Source organism: Petaurus breviceps, unplaced genomic scaffold (assembly GCF_028583685.1).
Source record: "Petaurus breviceps papuanus isolate PSGF00001 unplaced genomic scaffold, PetGlider_PUasm1.0 288, whole genome shotgun sequence".
Classification (NCBI taxonomy): Eukaryota; Metazoa; Chordata; class Mammalia; order Diprotodontia; family Petauridae; genus Petaurus; species Petaurus breviceps.
The window spans coordinates 123,698-146,760 of NW_027186033.1; the positions used below are offsets into that span (position 1 = coordinate 123,698).

Here is a 23,063-nt window from a genome sequence, read left to right on the forward strand (position 1 = left end):
TTAACTTCTATCTGCCTCAGTTTCTCCATCAGTAAAATGGGGATAATAATAGCAACTACCTCCCAGGGTTGTTGTGAGGTAATAATTGCAAATTTAAGTCAAGCTTCGAATCTACTAGCTCTGAGTTACTTCTGGCTCCCAGTTTTGAGCAAAAAGATGGAAGAGGTCAAGTGCTATGTAAATGTTAGTTATTATTATTAATTAGGACTTGAAACTTTATTATTATCACTAATTAGGACTTGAAACTTAATTTCAGGTCCTAATGTTCACAGAGTAATTCTTTGAGCAGTGATATCAGAAGCCCTTAGTACATGTCCCATTTTGAAGGCAAACTCCCTGGTTCAACTTCATGGAGGTCATAATTCTGGAGACATTTATTATTTATGAATTTCCACTCACTATCCTGTTTGAAAACATATGTGATCAATTTGTGTGTGGGGAGAGAAGCTTCAGAGAGGTCAGCCAAAAGAACAGAAGTGTGTGGAAATCACTCCATTTAGTGTTACAGATCAAACTCTGCCATTGCTCTGGTTGGTGGCAGATGCTGGCATCTGCTTGGACCCGTCATACTGAATAAGGTTGTCTTCATCACAGAGGTATGTCAAGCTTTCCCAGTTCTTCTGCAGTTATAGAAACCACATGGGTTTTCTGACACATGGTTCTTTCTTTTCTTTTCTTTCTTTCCTCCTCTTTTTTTCCTCATCTGTGAAATTTGCTACCTCTATTCTCAGAGGTGTATGTGATTAGAGACAGTGTGGATGCCACTCTCCAATGAATGTCCAAGGCAGTGGAATTCACTTCAGGAAAGTGGACTTAATCATTGATTGTGAGGCCTGAAGTTTGTAGGTTTTTTTTAGTATAGTTTATTTTTTTAAATGACAATCTGTCTTATAAACTGGCTGAATTTAAGGATTCTGGATTAGAATGAGCTACTGGCCTTTTTAAACCTTAGAATCATTTATATTGCTCCATAGGGTGGATTGTTCTTAGAGGCATTATTATGACCAGGACAGAAGTGAATCACATCATACCTTTCAACTTTTATTTGGCCCAGTTTGTTTGCTTTCTGGGGACAGAAAATAAAATGAGAGATAGTGTGATATAATGGATAGCTAACTAATCAGGAAGTCAGGAAGATCTGGCTGAGCTGAAGGTCTTATTCTGGTGCCAACCAATAGTTAATATTTCTATAGCACCTACTATGAGCCAGGAACCATGCTAAGCTTTTTAAAATTATCATTTCACTTAATTCTCACAACAACTTTGGGAAGAAGGAGCTATTATTATCCCTGTTTTATAGTAGAGGAAACCAAGGCAGAGGTGTGTGCCCAGAGTCACATAGTTAGTTAGTGTCTGAAGACAAATCTGAATTCAGGTCTTCCTGATTCCTGACATTCTATCCATTGTCTCACCTAGCTCCCCTACTGGCTGTGTGACCCTGGGAAAGTGACTTAAAAGAGTGGCGGCCCATTTACATTAGTATCAGAAGTTCCTTATACCAATTAAATTACAGATCTGATCCAAAAAATGAAAGTTGAAATGGTGGGTCCCTAAGCAGAAATCTTAGAAAAGGTTCCTTACATGTTCAAGAGACTGATTCCCAACAGGAAATAACCCCTTTCTTCTCTTTCCCTAACCTGCAACTCAGGGACTTCTTGAGCATTATTTATGCTTGTCTGAAAAACATTAGCAAAATAAAGATCCTACTAGTTCAAGTTCTAGGGCGGAAGGGGAAGAGAAGGAACATTTACATAGCATCTACTATATGCCAGCTATTTAACAAATATGGTCTCATTTGATCCTCACAACAGACCTGCTGTAGGTATATGTACATATATACATCTATACAGGGAACCTAGGTGGCACGGTAGATAAAGTGCCAGGCCTGGAGTCAGGAAGACTCCTCTTGTTGAGTTCAAATCCGGCCTCAGACATTTAGTCACTGTGTGACCCTGGGCAAGTCATTTAACCCTTTTGCCTTAGTTCCTCATCTATAAAATGAGTTGGAGAAGGAAATGGTGAACCACTCCACTTTGCCAAGAAAACCCCAAATGGGGCCATGAAGAGTCAGACATGCCTGAAAAATGACTTAAAAACAGACATATGCATTCATATAACACAACACACACACATATATAATATACATTGCATAGCATATATAACAACATACCTGTGGTTTCATTGGTGTGAGGTGATCCCAGTGAGGACCTGTACCAATATACATTAGTACCTGCTCTGCAGTTTAAGGCTGAATTTATGACAGGGTTTCCTAACCTTTTTTTGATCATGAATGTCAACCCCTTCTTAGAATAATGTTGTTAAGTGCAAAAAGTAAAATACATAAAATTATAAAGGAAACCAATTCTTTTGAGATAATAGTTATCCAATTTAAAAAAAAGTCAAAATGAAGAAACAAGTTTATAGATTTTAGACCAAATAGACATTTTAGACTTTGATGGAAAGGGCCAGACTGGTGGATCCACTATTTTCTAATCATCAAGTGACTGTAGTTGATTCATGTGATCTTGGAGATTATCTAGTCCATTCCTCTAATTTTAGATATGAGGAAACTGAAGGAACTTTCCTCATAGTCACATAACTGGTCATTGTCTAAGTTGAAATCTGAACCCACATTTCCTAAGTTCCCAAACTTTTCCTAGCTCTACAGTAAAACCCCTTAAATGAGAATATTCTATTCATAGCTGAGTTACCCACTGTGCAGATGTAGGTCAAGGAGAGAATTTTATTCGTGAGGGAGGACATGCTTTAGCTCCAGTCTACCAATGCAAAGTAATTTAAATTTAAACACACATTTAAAAACCCAAAGAGAGACAGAGATACTGAAGATAAGTTTCCTGTCCTCAAGTATCTTTGAGTCCAGAAATCTAAGACTTTTATATAAATGACACTATGATCTGAAAAAAAATGCTTCATTTCATAAAGGAAGTTACTAGGTACTTTAACTTAGGATCTTTCTCTGTCTCTGAAAGCATATTAGGGATGCTTTATAATTTTTTTTTAAAGGAGTCAGCAATAGCCCCAGCCTTTATGCTATATATAGACAGCTTGTACTAGATCCTCTCCAAGGTCTTTTATGCATTAATCAACTATAGTCATTCAAATTAATGATTAAGGTTAGAAAATACTGGGTGTACTTTCTGGCTCTTTCCATCAGGGATTCTTGAGCTGAAATCTATAAACTTGCTTGTTCATTAAAAAAAATTTAGATAACTATATTTTAATATAACTGGTTTCCTTTATAATTTTTTTGTATTTTATTTTTTGCACATTATTCTGAGAAGGGGTTGGCATGCATAACATAAAAAAGGTTAGGAATATTTTCATTTCTCAACAATGCTGATGCTATAAACATGATTCATTTTCCAGTTATGAATTGGAACTGCTGGTTTCTGCAATCTCTTCTGACTTTAAAATTCTGTGATCCAATGTCTTTTTTTTCTAAGCTATATTGCCTCTTGACTCCTCATCTAACATGGGAGCTACTAGGTCACTTTTCTTCTTTCTAATATATAGAAGTTTTTGTCCCATCATTATGTGTGATAAGCATGGGGAATTTTCTTCAGTAGATCTTTTTTTTTGTTTTTCAGTAGGAAATAAGCCTTAGAAGAATTCATCAAGAAATAACAATGACTTGTTGATATAGTTTACAAAGTTTTTTTCTTCTTAGAATAACACTATGAGGTAGTTAGTCCATAAATTTCCATTTTAAAGGTAATGAAATCAAAACTTAGAGAAATAAAATGACTTGTCCAGGGTCAGAGAGCAATAGTCATCATCAGAGCCAATATTCAAACCTTGGCCTACCGACTCCAAGTCCAATGCCCTTCCCACTACTCATTAGGAAATATTTTTCAGTCAGAAAGTGAACAGTGTTTATTGAGTACTTAATGTATGTCAAGCTTTGGACTATCTGTCTGATTAGAGGATGTCAAAATGAATTTACCATCACATTAAAAAAAATCCTTAGAGAGAAGAGAGTGTATGGATTGTTTAGTTTTATAGTTAAATAGCATCACTGACTTTACTTTGTATAGTGGTAAAAAACGATAGATTTGAAAGCAAGAGATCTGGGTTCCAGCTCAGACTCTGCCACTAACCTGTGCGACTCTGGACAAGGTAATCAGCTTCTTTTAACCTTAATTTCCTTCCTTAATTTCCTACTGACCAGCTTGATTTCCTTGAAGTTCCAACTGAAAGCCTCCCCTAACCTCCTGAAATTCTAGTGCTTTCCCTGTAATTACTTCCTGTTTATCTTGTATATAATTTGCTGGGTATATATTGGTTTGCATGTTGTTTCCTCCTTCATTGTAAGCTCCTTGAGGGCAGCGACTGTCTTTTGACATTTTTTTTTGTATTGTCAATGCTTAGCACTATGCCTAGTGCAATAGGTGCTTAGTAAATACTTATTTATTTACTGAATGAATAATACCTACCATGTCTTATCTGTCTGTCTTCTTGAGCCAGGCAGGTTATATCTAGCCACAAAGGCTTTGGAATACAGATTTGGAGCCTCTTTTCTTTGCTGCCATTGGCCTGAATTTAGGGGGCCAATGACTAGTTTCCCAGTTCCATTTAACTACTTAGTGCCCATTAGCTTTTACAAAGTTACATACTTTTCCCTAATCTCTTGGGTCATACTCTTCTTTATGCCTCAGACTGCGGGAGTAGCTTCATAATTTAGCTCTATTCCTACATTATCCTGCTCTCACTAATTCATGTCTAGATGCCAGATGAGTGCTGAATGAGTCCCTGTCTTAGTATATGCTGACCGGAGCCTGGAAGGTTGCTCCTGAAGGTTTCATTCAGGGCAAAACCAGGCCTACATTCTGATTCCCAGATCTCTGTGGTTCACTCTCCTGACCTTTCAAAACGCACAAGATTGGGACTCCGTTCCTTTCACCTAGAACAGAAAAGAACAAACACAAAGGGCAAAGACTGAAGCTGTTTCTTGAAGCCAAATGGCCTCAGAAGGGAGAAGTATCCAAGGGCTTTTCTTGTATAGCATGGTGTCTCATTGGGCCCTCTCAGCAAAGTAGTTGAGCAAGCAGCTGAAACAGTGATGGCTATGGAGATGTGAAGGAAGCTAGTTAATTAAGGTTAATTAAGACGTGAAGGAAGCTAGTTAATTCTGAATATCTCTACAGCCAATCAAATAGCCTCCCATTCACAATGTCCTTAGCCAATTACATCAAGTCACAGAAATTCTACACATCCTTCATAGTCTCTCCTAGGTACTTTCCTATCTTGGAGATATTATGTGAATATGCTTTTGAAATCTTTCAAGAACTGGTCTCCATCCTTCCAGCTAAAAATAATCTCAAAAATTTTAATAGCTCTTTTCATTACATTGATGGCATCACATTCAACCTAGTGGTAATGTAGCATAGTGGATAAGCAGTTAGCCTTGGGTTCTAGTCTTGTCTCTAATGCATGCTGTCAGTAAAATCCTGACCAAGTACCCCAAACTCAGTGCCCAAGTCAACTCCTGAACATTAAAAAACACTCTGCAACTAGTAATTGCTTACCTGCATTGGTTAAGGTGCAGGAGTTCCCTATTGCATTGAAATCATAGAATTGGACACCACACTGCCTGCTAATCATATTTACCTATGTGCATCCTATGGCATGCACCTTTCCAAGCTTCCCCCCATTAGATAGTAAGTACCCTGAGGTCAGGGAATATGTCTTTTTCATCTTTGTGCCCCTTGCATCCAGTTTTGTGCCTAGAACATAGTAGGTGCCTAAAAATGGCTTGTGGAATTGCAATGAATTGACAGCTGGAGTGAGCTTCTCCCATTTAGCCATCTCATACAGACCAGAGAGTTCTATATTTTTTGTCATAGTGAGCAGATGCAGACTTCTGCTAACATAATCTGTGACAAAGGTCAGGCAAGGCATCTTTTATCATTTCTAGTCCACATCCTTCTTCCCCTGTTAAGGTTTCCCTTATTCTCCCCGGTTGATACTTTCTTTGGTGCAATGCAGCCAAATTAACATTCTGGTCATAACCAGACCATTGCCTTTCCTGGGTGTGATATATGCTTATCTGTAGCCTTGGTGTTACAATAACTGACTTTGCGAAGGCATTAGGCTGTGCCTGGAGTCCAGAAGGTAAGGAGCGCTGTGTGATGTAACGGAGAGAAGTCGCTATTGTGGATCAGGAGACCTGCATAGCTGTGTGATCTTGGGCTAGTACTTAATCTATCTAGGCTTCAGCTTCCTCATTCCTAAAGGGAGAGGGGCTAGACGAGGTGATTTCCAAGATGACTAGCTGTGGATCCCTTCCAATTCTAATATGTGATACTAGACATTTTTGTGTATATCCGGCACCAAGCAATTCAAAGAGAATAGACCTAGAAGGTGCAGGTGACCTTGGCACATGGGACCTTGAAAAGGCAGTGTTAAGCCCCAGTGACTTGATTTTAAAGCCTGCCTTCTCCTGCTCTCCAGGAAAATCTGCAAGGGGACACTTCCCCCACCCCCTCCTCCCAGTCAAGTACTTACGGAAATATTCTTGCTGTGCATAATATACTTTCTGGGACATACTCAGGGATAGTTAGATATGTGGCCTGTCTGCACTGTCCTCTATCCCAGGGAAGAATAGTTATTTCCACAGCAATAAGACCCATCTTTGGGTTCAATGTTCAGTGTCTCTGGCAGTTTAATTCAGCAGGCCTGCAGCTGCCTGCAAAATACAAATGCCTGGTGTGGAGCTATGTTAACTAAGCATTTGATTGTTTTCATAGGAGAAGATCCTGGGTCCCTTCCCGTTCCTTCTTAGAGTAATGTCTCTGGACTTTGAACAGTTGACTTTGGTTTTCTCTCTGATTTTACATCTCATTTCTTGTTTTTGTTTCCCTCACAAGGCTCAGCAGTTCTCTCAGACTGGGGTACAGTGGGAAGAGGTGAGTCCAGGTTGCTGCTCAGAAGCTCTGACTTTGAGTTTCAGCCCTGCCTCCTACTAGCAGAGTGAGTTATCTTCTACAAGATGTTTCTAAAATGGGGATTGTAAAATGGGCATCACTTACTTCAGAGGGTGGTTTCGAGGATCAAATGAAATATTGAATGTGAAATACATTGCAACCACAGATATCATGTAAATTTATCATTATTATTAGTATATTATTCTCATCTATTTTGATGATGATATTCATTATAAAGTAGGTGGTTTTTGAGCTACCAAACTGACCGCCTCTCCTAGGAAAATACCTACATTTTGTCCTTGGACCATCTTTCTTCAGAAACAGTCCATCCTTGGAAACTGTCATCAGGACTGTTAGGAAGATAGAACATATGAACTGTGAGCATAAGTGAGAAATTAAATCAGAAATAGTGGTCCTGTACTTCTGTGTGCTATAAATGTTCCTTTGGCTAGCCTCATCAAGATGACTTTGGGAAGAGTGGGCAGGACTAAAATAAATTTGGTAGGATTATTTCCAGAGATGCTATACCACAATGTCCTATCTTTGAGGCTTTCTAGAAGGCTGAACTATGAAGGCCCAGTGTAGTCTTCAGGGCCCCTTCTGATTTTCAAAATCAGCAGAGGGCAGTAAAAAGAACATTAAAATAGGAACCAAGCAAGCAGTCACAGCTATTAAGAACCTACTATGTGCTAAACATTGTGGTACCCTCTGGTGATAAAAGCATAAAAGTAAGACAGTCCCAGCTTTCATGGAGCTCATAGCAGAAAACTTAGGTTTGAATCCTAGCTCTGACACTAACCGTATGATCTTGGGAAAATCACTTCATTTTTTTTTCTGAATCAGGTTTTCCTCATCTGTATTTGGAGATACAATTTTTTTTTTGTATTATTCACGTCCCAAATTTTTTATAAGACTCAAGTGATATAAAATTGGAGGGAAGAGAAAAGGCTAGGAAGGTCTGTCAGCCATTTAGAAAAGGTTATTGAGTCCTTCATATAGCCAATCTGATTTGAGAACCAAGGAATGCTTCATAAATGTGAGTTGTTACATGTAGGCAACTGGGTGTTGCTGTGGGTAAAACCTTGGACCCAAGACTACGTTCTGTGTCCTCCTTTCTTCTCTGTCTATAATATTATTTCACTTGGTAATCTCAGTAACCCACCTGAGTTGGGGATTCAACCATCATCTCCATGCATATGACTTCCAGATTTACATATGTAGCCTGAATTTCTTTCGAACTTTAGTTTCACGTCACCAACTGTCTCTTAGACCTCTAAAGCCAGAAGTTCTATAGGCATATCAAATTTAACATGTCCAGAACATAATTCACTATCTTCTCTCTCAACCCTCTCCCTTCTGGACTTCCTTGTTATCGTTGGGGACACCATCCTTCTCCCCATCTCGCAACCTTGGTGTCTTCCTGAACCCTTCACTTATACTCATCCTTTAATCTGTTGCCAAGCCTTATTATCTCTTGTATACATATGCCCCCTCCTCTCCACTCACACAACCGCCCACCTAGCCCAGGCCATCATCACTTCATGCTTGACTACTGTGGTAGCCTGCTGGTTGATCTCCTTGTTTCAAATTTCTCCCCCTTCTAGTCCATCTTCTACTGAGTTACCAAAATTGCTTTCCTAGAGCACTGATGTAACCATCTCACTTCTGTGCTTAATAAATTGCCACTTCCTATTACTCCAGGATCCAATATAAAATCCTCTGGCTTTTAATGCTCTTCACAGCCTGGCCCTTTCCTACCTTTCCAATTTTATTCTATTTTAATCCCTTCCACATGCGTTATGATTCAGCTACACCTGCCTTATTGCTGCTTCTTGTAAATGGTGTGCCATCTCTGTGACTTTTTGCTGACCCTCTCCTGTACATGGAATGCTCTCCCCTTTTACCTCTCCTTTTACTTCGTGCAAGACTCAGATCAAGACCCTTTTTCAAGAAGCTTTTCCCAGTCTTGCCCACTTCCTTCTGAGGCTCCCTTCCATTTACACTTTATTTGCCTTGTACAGTATCTTCAAATTTTTTACATGTTCTTTTCTCTCTTAGAATGTGAGCTTCCTGAGGGCAGGGGCTGTTTTTGCCTTTCTTCATATGCCTAGCACTTAGCCTAGTGTCTGTCACATTGTAAACACTCACTAAAGCTTGTTGACTTGCTGACTGACAAACCCACAGGGACAGTGGAGAGTGTAGGGCAGATGTTCTTAAACTAGGGTTCATAATGATTCCAAGGGGGTTAGAAAACTTGGATAGGAAAAAAACCCATTTATTTTCACTAACCTCTAATTAAAATTAGAGCATTTCCTTTAATTATAAATGTAGACAAGAGACCACTATTCTGAGAAGGGATCCATTGGCTTCCCCAGATTGCCAAAAGGATCTGTGACACAAATATAGATGAAGAACTTCTGATAGTGAGAGGGAGGAAAGATTCTAGGATAGAATCTTGGGGTATAGTGACAGAGGATCCGATATGGATGATGAGCCAGCAAAGGAGATTGAGGATGATTGGTCAGACAGGTAGGAGGAGAATCAAGAAAGAGCATCACCATGAAAACCCAGAGTAGAAGAGTATCCATAAAGAAAGGGTGATCAACAAACATTTCAGATCCTGCAGTGAGGACAAGACGGACGAGGGTTGGGAGATGGCCCCCAAATTGGGCAATTTAGAGACAACTGGCAACTGTAATCCAATGACTACTTCTACTCAAAAATAATTATATCATTATGAACTTATGTATTTGGGAATATTTAGAATTCATTATATTTAGCACTTTGTTACTTACTCTCTGTGCAACGTTGGGCAGCTCATTTAAACTCACTGGGTCTCAAGCTTTCCCATCTTCAAAATGAAGGGATTGGTTCAGAAGTGTCATACCCTGGTCTAAAAAACTCTGGGAACCAGATTAAAATGTAATTGGGAAATATTTAACAAAATAAATAAAAATATAAGAGAATACAGATTATGTTAATATGTGGTTTTCTAAGTCACTGTGTGACCCTCAGAGATCCTTCTGTATAGTTTAATGGTCCCATTTCAATTTGAGTTTGACACCATTGGACTTGAACTTTAGGGCTCATTGCAATTCCACATGGGGTCTATTTCCTTAACCAGAGCAACTTTAACAGGGTGGGAGCTTTTTTGACGCATTATGTGCCTGCAAGGCAGTTTGATTAATAAACTGTCATATCGGTGTTTGTTTTTTGGTTTAGCTGTGAGGCTTCTTGCTCTCAATATCAGCGTTACTATTTTAATGATATTGTGCGTCCAGGCACAAAGAACATTGTGACTGAGAGAAACAATATACAGCAGCTGGTGGGTTTGGGGAGACTGCAGGGGCTGGCTCTCGGGGCAACTTTGGAGAGCTACAAAAAAACACGAATGGTTTAAACAACATCCCCTCCCCCCTTTTATAATCAATTCAGATGGTTCTGGAATGGACTCAAAGAAAGGTTTTCAAAAGAAGACAAGCCCCCTTCCAAACAGAGAAATTGCTCAGTGAGAATCCAGAATGCTAGAATGCTAGAACGCTTCTAGGAATGGGATTCACTGTGGTCCAGTGATGATTATAAACATTATAATGTTTGATGTTATGATTATAGTGTGATATATTATAATGATAGGACACCAGCACGGAGTCACTTAGGCTAAATGCCCATAGAAACATAGAGGCAAAACAGATAGTTTTACTTTTCTACCATTAACTGTGTCAGGCAGATAAGGCTTTTTGATTGGATGAACTCTTGACCTACTGTAGGAGTCTTGGGTTGATATTCTTTTACCTTAGTTAACATTAGACCTTCCTGTCAAAGAGACTCCCCTTACCTTAGCTTCATTCAAGCCTGGTATCAATAAGGGACCCTGAGAACTTTCTACCACATCTGGATCTGATTAGTAATGCCCCTTTCTACATCTGGTATTGATTACCTGTTCTTAGCCAAGCCCGTTTTTAGGACATATAATCTTGCCACCTGAACCCCAACTTTGAACGTGCTTTTTTCTAGACAAATCTCCCTCCCCTTCGCCCTGGGTGAGTTTCTCCCATCAGTGGGGATAAACCTCTGTCTCTTTATATTGTTGTATGGCGTACTGTGAATATGGTTTGCTTTCTGTGCCTCTTAATAAAGACTGGGATTTATCATTTCCCTGATTTTTTTTAGAAATTTAAATTTTCTAGACATTCTTGAACCCAAGTATTTGCTTTCACCTGAGTCTTGAGGGGCAAATAAAGCAGGTCCTCTTGGGAAAGTTATTGAAAAGGTATCACTAATATGATAACAGTTACAGACATCCATCCATCCATTCATTTGTTTTTAATATTTATTAGCAGCTTTTATGCATAAAGCACCATGGTAGGTACTGGGCAAGGAACAAAAATAAATAAATAAGAGTAAATAAAGGATATAATTAATAAATGAATAAAGGATTAAATAAATACGCGAATGAATGAATGAATAAATAAATAAATAAACATCCTGTTTGCTTTTTCCTTGTCTATCCTGCCTCATCCAAAAAATCTTCCCTTCCTTCCATCTCTCAGGAGAAAGCACACTTCTTGAGGACAGGTAGCTTCAGTCTTTGCATGATACCTAGCATAGTAAACACTCAATAAATGCTTGTTGAATTGAATTGAATTCTCTATCTTTTACAGGTAGTATTGTATTGTGAAAAGAATACTGGATTGGAGTCCAAGGACCTACTAACTTTGGGCAAGACCCTTAACCTGACTGGGTCTCAGTTTCCTCATCTGTAAAATGCAGAGAATTATAGATAATCCATAAAATCCTGTCTAGCTCTAAATCCTGTGATCCTTTATCCTACCTCATCCACCCTCCCCCACTCACCCACCTATTTCATGTGGACACTCATTGCTCACTGAATCTGGAAGTCTGAAAGCAATAAAGGAACTTTGAATTCTTTTCCTTGTTTGGCTCTGGCTGTCTTAAGTGATCCAGATTAACTGCTTAACATTTCTGTGCCTCAGTTTCTCCTCTGGAAAAATGAGCCAAATCCATGCTCATTTCCAAGTAATTTTGCTGAGTATTGATATTAAGCAAGGTAATTGGAATAAATAATCCTGATGGGAATATACTATAGAAGCACTCAATAGGTTATTTTCTAGAAAAGTGAATTCTTTTTTTTAAATCTCTGATTTAGATTCACTTGCTTCCTAGGTACCATTCCTAAATATGTCTATATCAGTCTTGAATTCTTCCTATGTCTTATTAAATATGAACATAATAAAAAATTCATGACTGCGTCACTTTGGTCTAACTTTAACCCAAAGTGCTGGTGGCTCAGTGGACAGAGTGCCAGATTTAGATTCAAGAAGACTTGAGTTCCATTCTGACCTGAGACACTTACTAGCTATGTGACTCTGGGCAAATCACTTAATCTGTTTGTCTCAGTTTCCTCAACTGTAAAATGGGGGAAAATAATAGAACCTATTTATCAGTATTGTAAGGATCAAATGAAATGGTATTTATTAAAACAAAGTTCTTAGCATAATCTTTTACATAGCAGTGACACATAAATACTTATTCCTTATTCCCTTCTCTCCCATCAAGGAAAGACTAGGCCAAGTTCATAAAGCTAGTAGCAGAAAAGGGGTAGGGGTGGGGGACTAGCTTCTGCTTAAGGACTCTTGCCAGTAAGTAAATCATGCTATGTATTCATCATGTCCCATTACAGTGTGACTTCTTTAGCAAGAGAAGTGAATTAGGAGCTAGGAGATTTGTGTGTTCTCCTACTTGCTGGGTGTGTAATCATAAACACCTATTTTTTTTTGTTTTCTTGCTTTTTGGAGGGCAATTGGGGTTAAGTGACTTGCCCAAGGTCACATGGCTAATTTTTGTGTTAAGTGTCCGAGGCAAGATTTGAACTGGGGTCCTCCTGACTTCAGGGCCGGTGCTCTATTCACTGAGCCACCTAGCCGTCCCCATAAACACATCATTTAATGCCTTTCTTTTCCCCTCAGTTTACCTATTTGTATAATGGGGATAATACTTCTACTATATAGTTCTTAGGGTTATTATTCAGGAAAACACTGTAGACAAGAAAGCAATATAGGAACATGAAATTACTTATGCCTCTGAAAGTGCCTGGTAAACCCACAAAGAGATCTGCAGATATACAGATTTATTGTTATTAAGAATTCATAATAAAATGACAATAATTATTAAGATTTTGATCACCTAAACTATTCTGTTGTAGAGAATGATTGCTCTATAAGCACCCATTTTTAGAACTAGGATCTGCCTTTCCTTTTACAGGCTGGTTTTTCTGTGAGGAAGATTTACCAATCAGTAATTCAGTTCTAACTGTTTAAGTCTCTGAGGCTGTTTCTGTGTATGTATTTAATGTTCATTGTTGTTAATTACAGGGAGAATCACAATTCATAAGTTTCACAGCTCCTTCAGGCTTTTTACCCTTGAAAGTAGACTTCTACTGCCTTCCTTTGAACTGATGTCTTGCATTAATGAAAAGCCTGTTTTGTTCTTCTGTGATTTTTGTTTTCCAATCTCCCAGTCTATAGGGGTTTCTGGTGCTTACTTGTTAGATCCTGAGCAGCTGCATTGGGGTAGAAAAGGGTTCATACTGGGGCAAGCTGGGGGGGCTGGAGCAGAGGTTTCTCAGTGCTGAAGGAAACATTTTGAAGGTAGTTAATTAAGTTATAGAAAGCAAAGCTGAAATCTATTAATCGAGAAAAAGCACTACAACTCAGCATTTGCATAGGAAGCAACTACTTATTAATGCTTTTCATTTTGGACGTTCCCTTCCCTGCTTGTAAAGAAAAAAAAACTGGATGGAAAAATAACATTTTTCTCATCTCTTGATTAACTTAAACTGCTCAGTAGGTTTCTTATACCTTACTTCATGCCAATCATAATTATCAGACTCTTGTGCCTTCCACCTTCATGATTTCACCCCTTGTATATAATTACAGTCCTCTGGTCTAAAAGACTAAAGGGCAGAGAAAGGCAGGAAGGAGACAAAGACTGGAAGACCTTTGGGGGCCTTTAGTGATCCTTGGGCAAGTGTCACACACAAGAACAAAAAGAAAAAGGAAAGGTTGGAAAAGTGAAGCCTTAGTTGCTCTTTCACTTGGGAAAGGACTCAGTATCCCAAATTGAGAGCAGCTACATCTCCCTCTTAGAGTTCCAGGGATAAATTTGAAGGGGTAGTTTAAAAGGTCCTTCTTTAATAGTGTGGACTGGAGACCTCCTTCTTGTATGTTTTCCCCACTGCTAATTGCCAATGATTAGTGTCTGTTTCATTAAACCAATTAATATTACTTAGATTTCAGAGGGATATTAGCTTCAAAGGTGGAGCAAGCACAGAAATTACATTTTCCACTCAAGTCTAGTGCCTTCACTCTTCCCTGTACCACCTCAGACTTTGGGGAGAGTGAGCTCAAACCTAACACAAATTTCTACATAGCATTTGTACCATCAGGCTCAATTTAAAATTTGGCATAGCCTCAGAATAAGTCTCTGTCTCAACTACCACTGGGCTGGGTCTTAAAGGTCACCCCTCAGGTCCTAGATACTGGGTTAATTGACTCCAAGATCCAGCATGGACTCTAGCATCTAGCTTACATTCTGACCTTTCCAAGCCCACAAGGTCATAGCTGTTCCCAAAATTCCCTCACAGAAAAGCTTACCAGAACAAAAAGAGTGCAAAGAACAGGCTGATATTCATAGACCACCTGTCAGCCTAGCATGGGAAAGGCTCAAGGCTTCTTTCACCTGAATAGTAGCCGGGCAGGAAAGATGTGAATCAAAGCAGAGGGAATCACTTTGGCTGATTGGCACCTTTTTAGTGGTCTCCAGTTGCAGATACTTTGCATTTAGGGTTAGCACATTTTTTTTAATCAGCACCTTTTTAGTGCCAATCAAAAGTATCCTCTTAATCAGCTAGTTAGCAGGTCGGACCTAGTTCCAGAAGGTTGAGTGGGTTGCATACCAGGAAGCAGGAAACTTCCATCCTATGTCAGCATGACTTTCTGGAAGCAGGCTCCCTATATTCTTCCACACGGGGAAGTCATCAGCTAAACATACACGCTAGCCCTCCATTATCAAGGAACGCGCAGATCTGTGCATGGAGGATTCCTGTTTAGGTATGGGTTGGGTGACCTCTTGCAGCATCCCATTCCCTGCATCTGAAAATGTCTTACAGATTCTTTGAGTCATCACAAGGTTCTACAAGTATCTTGGGTGCAAGTAGTCATTTTTGCTTTCTTCTCGAACTCTCCACTTCCCACCACCACTGGGAGCTCTTGGAGGGCAAGGTCTGTTTTTGTGTTTTTGACTTTTTTTTGTATCCCTAGCACTTAGAATAGTTCCACACACCTAGTAAACTTGTAATAAATGCTTGTGTACTAGTATTATTCTTTGTATGGAGGGCTTGCAGTCTTCAAAGCATGAGTAATTATTAGCTTTTATTGTTGTCATTACTTTATTTCCCTCTACCACCAACTTCCCAAAACCTAACAACTTAGGATCAAAGGAGTTACTGTTTGTAAAGCACTTAGCACTGTGCTCAGCACATAGTAGGGACTTGTTCCCTTTCTTTTTCTCCTATGTTCCTCTTTCTACTTTGTGACCAAAGCAAAGTAGAAGATTTAAAAAAATATTATTCATTTTTCTTATTTATTATATATTATTTATTTATAATTACATATCATATATAATTATAATAAATGAAAATATTTATTATAATTAATATTAATTATTAGGTAGCATAGCAAGACAGCACATAGGAGAGAGAAAGGAGGTTAAGGGTTTTAAACAAAGTATATGTCATATGATTCTTCCTTAGACGACTTGGGGATGACTCATTAGTGTAATAATATTGGAAGTTTTGATCTATTATTATCTTACTTCCTGACCTTTACCCTTAACTGGATTGATATAAAAAAAGGTTAGTATTTATATTTCACTTGCTAATCACTTTACATATATTATCTCATACTTTCTCTCACAACAATCCTGTGAAGTAGGTGCTGTTATTATTTGCTTATAAATAAGGAAATTGGGACTCAGAGAGGTAAACAGTTTACCTATGGTTCTTGTTTCGTGGTTTTAGTTGTATCCAACTTGTCATGACTCCATTTGGGGTTTTCTTGACAAAGATACTGGAATGGTTTGCCATTTTCTTCTTGTGCTCATTTGACAGATAAGGAACCTGAGGTAACCAGGGTTAAGTGACTTACCCAAGGTCATACAACTAGTAAGTGTCTGAAGCCAAATGAACTCAGGAAAATGAGTCTTCCTGACTCCAGGCCTAGTGCTTTATCCACTGAGCCACCTAGCTACCTTCTACCTATGGTTACAAAGCTATTAAGTACCATAGGTCAGATTTCTCTTGATCACTCATCCTAGGGAGATGTGAATAGAATCACTCATAAGTAAAAATGAATTTGAGAACTTTATTGTTCTCTTCTATCAACATCAGGCTTTTTGAGCACATCCATTCAATTTTGTTCCAGGATATACAGGGTACATGGCCCCATTAGCACTCATAGCATTTCTGGGCACACAGGGAGAGAGTAGCAGTTTCTTTTACTATTCTAGTATTGATGATGTGGCAAGGGAATGGAGAATGCAGCTTTCATTCCAAGGTCATCACCATTCTTAATTAAGCAGCTGTGGTCGATGAACCAAGCTACCTGAACCTGTTCTGGATAATCAGCATCTTTTCTGTGCCTCTGATTTGCATGAGTCAGTGGCCTAAAGTGCTGTCTGAGGGCTGCAGGTTCTCCTCCAGCTACATTTGGGCTATTGGGTGCTATAAACATCTGCTCACTTCTGCATCATTTGTACAATCCATCTAAAGTCCTAAAGGCACAGATGATGCCAGTCGATCATGATTATTGCTAATCTAAGATTAGATCATGCTAATTGATCAAGGTACAGCCTTCCCCCCATTTCATTGACACTTCCTAAATGATTTGTTAACAGCGGTAGGCATGTGCTTAGATAGCAAGGAATATCCTCTCTGTTTGGCTCCATTGTGCTTTAGGAAGTTCTCAGTCTACTCTTATCTGCCTGATTCTCTTTTGCTTCCCAGGTGGGGCTGGTACTTGATGATTCTCTGGGTAGATTTGAGGTACCTCCCTTTCTGGAGGGACAGGAAGGAGCCGAGGTTAATCAAAAGCCATAGAACATATAGGACTTAAAGCTTACCACTCTTTCTTTTTCATAATTTAAGCATAATTAAAAATGTCTTTGCCCTGACCCTCCCCCCCCCCCAATTTTCTAGCAAATCTTTCTCATCTCATTGTTGGTTGAGGTAATTTCCCCAAAAGAGATTTATGGGTCTTGGGGTCATTCAGCTTCTCTTTTTGGCATTGTAGTGGGCACAGTCTGGCAGAAAGGTTTTGAAAGATTTTAAAGTCACACATTCACTGACTTGTAGAGATGGAATAATCCCATCCCCCAAGCCTCCCATTCCTCCTGGTTGTCTTAATTTTTTCTCACAACTTCCCTTTTCATTAGACTCAGTGACTACATACAACTCAATGGCAAACTCACTCATATCTATTAGGTAAAGGGGAATAGAAAGCTGAATGACCTGCTGAAGTCGGGCATTAGACGTCACTAAGTTGGGTCATTGGAAAGGGAAATACTTTCTTTTTTATTTACTGGATTACTTTGCTTCAAATGATACTCCACAAATAATTTCCTCACTCACCATTTTTTGTCAGACAATGAAACTGCAACTGTTAATTTTCTGTCAGTTGTCACAGAGGAAATAGAAATAGTTTCTGTGGGGTCAGATGTTATCTGGTCAACTTGACTTCACAGAAGGTTATAGCATCATAGACTTAGAACTGGAAGGTAATTCAGAGGCTGTCTAGTACAACCTCCTCTTTTTATGGATAAGGAAACTGAAGCCAGAAAAGTAAAAAACAGAAAATAGTGGAAAAGCTGGGTTTTGAACTCAAGTTCTCTGATTACAAAATCCAGAATATTTTTCACTGTATCAGGGACAAGGTATCTTGTCCTGGCCTGGCATTTGTACACCCTGCAGCACCCTGTAGCTCTGATTACTTTCGACTTCCCAGTGAAAGGCCCAGTCCCCAAGGACTCTCATTTCTTACAAGCCTTTTCTTCTCCCATGCTTTCATTTTCACAAACCTTCTAATTAGTAGGTAACATATTTAGGGTCCAATAGGTGAGTCAGTCAGTAAATATTTAAGGGTCTATTAGACACTTTGCCAAGCACTGGGGATACAAAGAAAGATAAAAACAAAACAAAACAAAAAAACAGTTCCTGTTCTCCAGCTCACAGTCTAATGGTCAGGCAAGATTTGTCATGAGGGCACTTAGGTGGCTCAGTGGATGAAGTGTTGAACCCAAAGTTAGGAAGACTCATTTTCCTGAGTTCAAATCTGGCCTCAGATACCAGCTGTGTGACCTTGGACAAGTCATTTAACCCTGTTTGTATCAGTATCCTCATCTGTAAAATGAGTTGGAGAAAGAAATGACAAAGCACTCCAGTATCTTTGCCAGGAAAATCCCAAATGGGGTCATAAAGAGTTGGATATGACCTAACAAACAAGGTTTTATCATTGGTTTCCACAAGTTTCTGCAGCCCTTGGATGAGTAGATTCTTAAAATTTTAGAGTTGGAAATCGAGTGACCTTCTTTGTGGTATTCCCTTTGCTGAATCTTCAGGTGATTAAATGCCTTTATGCTATCTTACTTCTCCCATCAAAATCTAATGCTAAAAAAGTGACTGATATTACTTTAGTGTGAATTTAAGTCAAGTTTCTTCCAGGGATGTCTGAATTTTCAGTTATGAATAATTGAGCATTTAAGGGCTTTGATCCCTGTTCTCTCTTAAAAGAACTTCAGGCTGAATGAAATAGGTGGAAGACACATTTTGGGGAGTAGGTTGATCATTTTTGGGGGTGAAAAGGGAGTGTTCTGGTGCTTTTCAGATTATACCAAATAGGCAGAATATTTGTATAAGATTGGCTCTGTTCATTTCCTTTACCTTTTCTGTAATTCAGTTCACAATCCCCTTCAATTAAACACACAATAGGCATTTACTGTTTGTAGAGCACTGTTCCAGGCTCCAGGAAAGGTACAACATCTGATTGTTTGCAATCTAGCAAGGGCATATGTGACATGCATAAATAATTAAAATGTAAAATAATCCATGGTGAGTGCAGAAGAGGCATAAAGATTTGTGTAAGCTCTAAGGAGGGAAAAGACCATCATGGATAGAGGACCAATCCCAGGTAACCCCTTCCACAGTGACACAAGGAGGCTTCTCAAAGCTGGGGAATCTCTTAGGCAAGCCCTGATTGCCACCTGCCAATTGAGGCAGTTATTGTGGGCTTCTTCATGGAGGGCTCATCATTGTGATGGAATCCTAAGGTCCTCAGGCTGGGAAGGAGTCCTTATGAAGAAGGGAGAAGGGATATGAAGGGTTTGAAGAGAGGGAGTTATGGGAAGAATAAAGATTACCTTGAGATGAGGGCTTTTCCTTAGAGATTGGAAAGGATTCCTCCTCCTCAATCATCGTCATCAATCATCGTTATCAGTAGAGTGCTAGCCTTGGAGTTAGATAAAGTTGGTTTAAAATCCTGCCTCAGATACTTATTAGCTATGTAGCCCTGGAGAAAGTCATTTAAATATGTCTCTTGTCCTCTATTATCTATAAAATGAATGGATTTTTTGTACTAGATGACATCTAATGATCCTTCGAGGTCATAGTTTCTTAACCCAGGGTCCATGGACCCAGTCCATGGATAGATTTTAGGGAATCCATGAACCTGGATAGGAAAAATTACATTTTTACTTTCATTAACCTCTAACTGAAATTTAACATTTTCTTCAATGATAAAACAGGCATTAAACCATTATTCTGGGGAAGAATCCATAGGCTTTACTAAGTTTTCAAAAGGGTTAATGACAAAAAAATCCAACATTGCCCTGCTTGTCTGTGTCTCTTCTGAACTTCTGTTCTCTACTGAGTATTTTAAAAATTATTGGTGCACTTTTTCTTTTCTGCCTTTTTCATGACCACTATCACTATTCCCTTTATTAGCTCTGCCCCAAATTATTTACCTCGTTCTGATGATTGCATTTAGCATTAGTTTATAGAAAGCTGTCCTGCTTTCTCTGAATCTACTTCCTTTGTTATTTCTTACAGTTCAATAATATTCCATTATACCATATACCATTATTTGTTTTGTCATTTCCTGATAATCGGTAGTAACTTGATTCCAGTTCTTTGCTACAAGAAAAAGTGGGCTATAAACATGCACATACATGTGTATATATCCATGTAGGTGTGTATTTATGTATATATACACACACATATAAATTTTTCAATCTTTTTTGGGAAAAGTCAAAGAGTGGTATAGCCAGGTTGAAGAGTATACACAATTTAGTTACTCTTTGTGTATAGCTCCAAATTGCTTTCCAGAATGGTTGTACCACTTCACAGTTCCAAGAGTGCATTATTAGTGTGTTTGTTCTTTCCCAAAGCTTTAAACAACTATTATTTTCATTTCTCATCATCTTTGTCCATCTGATAGCTGGAAAATGGAACTTCAGAATGTTTTAATGTACATTTCTCTAATTATTAGTGATTCAAAACATTTTCATGTACCTATTCAGCATTTTCTTTTCTTCTTTTGTCCATGTATTTTTGATAATTTATTTACCAGAGAAGTGACTCTTGTTCTTAAATATTTATATAAATTCCTTCTATGTCTTGAATATCTTTATTACAGAAATTTTTTATGCAGATTCCTTCCGCCCCCCAGCTAATGGTTTCTTTTCTAATTATAATTGCATTGACTTTGTGCAAAATCATTTCAATTTTATGTAATTAAAATTGTGTTTTATTTCCTGTGATCCTTACTTTCCCTTGTTTGGTCAAGAATTCTTCCCCTATTCATAGATGTGAAAGGTTTCTCCTTCCTTTCTCCTCTAATTTGCTTTATGATATGACCTTTTACATCTAGTTCATATGTTCTTTTGGAGTTTATTGTGGCATGTAGTATAACGTTGAAAACCAATTTCTCCCAGGCTGCTTTCTAACCTTTCCAGAAATTTTTGTAGAATAGTGAGTCCTTATTCCCACTGGTTAGAACCCTTAGGTTTCTTAATTACTACACACTATCTTCCTTCATTCTTGATCTTGTGTAGCAGATCTATTCCATCGAACAGATGTTTTTTAAACCAGTACCAAATAGTTGGGGTGACTACTGCTTTGTAGTATAGTTTGAGATCTGATACCCTCAGTCTCACTTTCCTCTTTGGATTCTCCCAACTCTTTCAGCCTAGTTACTAATAAAATGGCAAGGGAAACAATGTGCAGCAAATTGAAGACTCAGTGGTGTTTGTGGTTGTATTCTTATACCCAGAGCAGCCTCACACAGTCAGGCAACTTCAGATTTTTTCTTAGGACTTTGAATTGAATCATGCTGCAGCCTAACACTGGCTGGTTGAAATGTCAATCAATATTAAGCTAGCCAACAATAGTTTCAGTTGGCTGTCATTCTGGGCTGACCAGTATGACAGTGATAGACAGTGAACCAGGGACACTGGCAAGAAGAAGGGTGAGTGGTTTCCTCCTACATTTTTATATGCCCATAAGGGATATTGGAGTTCCCATTCAAAGAAAATTCTTACATCTAGCCCTGGCTGCCACATACTTTATTTGAAGTCATATTAGTGTGATGAGTCCAGGCTGGGCATTTGCTGGCATATTCAAACAGGCTTTGCAGTGGTGATATAGAGATATAGTTATATAAAAACAAATCTATTGCTTTTCTCCCTCTGTCTATGATGCGGCAGCCTGAGACCTCCCTTACAAGGATAGATACTCCCAGAGAAATGACTCAAAGAAAACAGGAAAGAGGTTCAGAAGTTATTAACCCTCTGACTGATCTCTCTCAGGTTGAATTTCCTCTTGGCCTTGGATGAAGGCCTGAATTTGTCTGACTCTCCTTGGGATGGGTGAAACGTAGGTTCTGAAGCATTTTGGGATCCTTCCAGATGAGGGAGCCCCCAGCAAATGGACAGAATCTTCATTATTATCACAGGCAAAGTGAATGCATCACCTCCACCCTTGTTCCTACAGTCTCTTAAGCTACTTAGTGCAGCCTAGCTAATGCACTGTCTCCAAGGAATCATATAAATGGGCTGCAGTGGAATTAACTCTGACGTAATGGAATTTTGTTTTTTGTGCCACTCATCATCAAAATAATTGCCTAGCACAAATGAAAATGTGTGTTGCAATTAGGGTATCCTCGGTAATGACGCTGGACGGACAAAGGGTGCTGATGGATGGCATCAGATGTCCCTGCAGACACAGTGCTGGCTGACAAATTAGTGAGTAAAAAGCAGTGTTTATAAGATACTGTTCTATATAAGAGTGGCTTTGGGAATGAGGATGTGGGGCGAATAGTTTAACAGAAGCACATTATAGTGGGTAGGTTGCACTCAAAGATGCTGGTGATTCACAGACCAATTACACAGCACATTTGAACCCTAATGTAGTGAACAGGGAAAGCATGGTATGGTGGAAAGGGCAGGGTTAATAGACCTGGGTTTGAATCCTGGATCTGGTACCTACTAGGTGAATAACCAGGGATGTCACCAAATATCAATTTCTTCTGTAGAACAGGAATAATATTTAGATTATTTAGGTTACTTGATTACTAGGTTTCTTTCAGGGTTGTCCTAGGGAAAGCACTTAATAAACCTTACATGGAAATTAGTTATTAGTATAATGGAAAGAGACATAAATTCTAGTCTTAACTTGGCTGTCAGCTGACTGTATGACCTGAGGTAAGTTACTGCATCTTTCTGGGTATGTGTAGTCCAGGAGGTACAGCGTTGGACGTAGAGGCAGAAGGACCTGACTTGGAATTGGGCCTCTGATACTTATTAGCTTGTGGGACTCAGAGAGTCATTTGTTGGTGCTGATCATTCTTTGTCTTTGAAGAGGACCAATGACATCACAGGGCGATGTCCTTCATGCGAATTGGATTTAAGTGAGGCAGCATTGCAGTCATCAGCCTCACTTTAGGGCTCTATTAGTCTCACTCTCCTTATCTATAAAATGGGGACGTTATAAAT

The 23,063-nt window shown here is 38.9% G+C and overlaps 1 long non-coding RNA gene across 1 annotated transcript; it reads left to right on the forward strand.

The window, feature by feature from the left end:
• Positions 1-389: 389 nt before the first annotated feature.
• On the forward strand, positions 390-11,859 carry LOC138167743 (uncharacterized). Its single transcript, XR_011169954.1, has 3 exons — positions 390-596; positions 6,888-6,990; positions 11,606-11,859. It is a non-coding gene; the product is annotated as an uncharacterized lncRNA (long non-coding RNA).
• Positions 11,860-23,063: the final 11,204 nt, after the last annotated feature.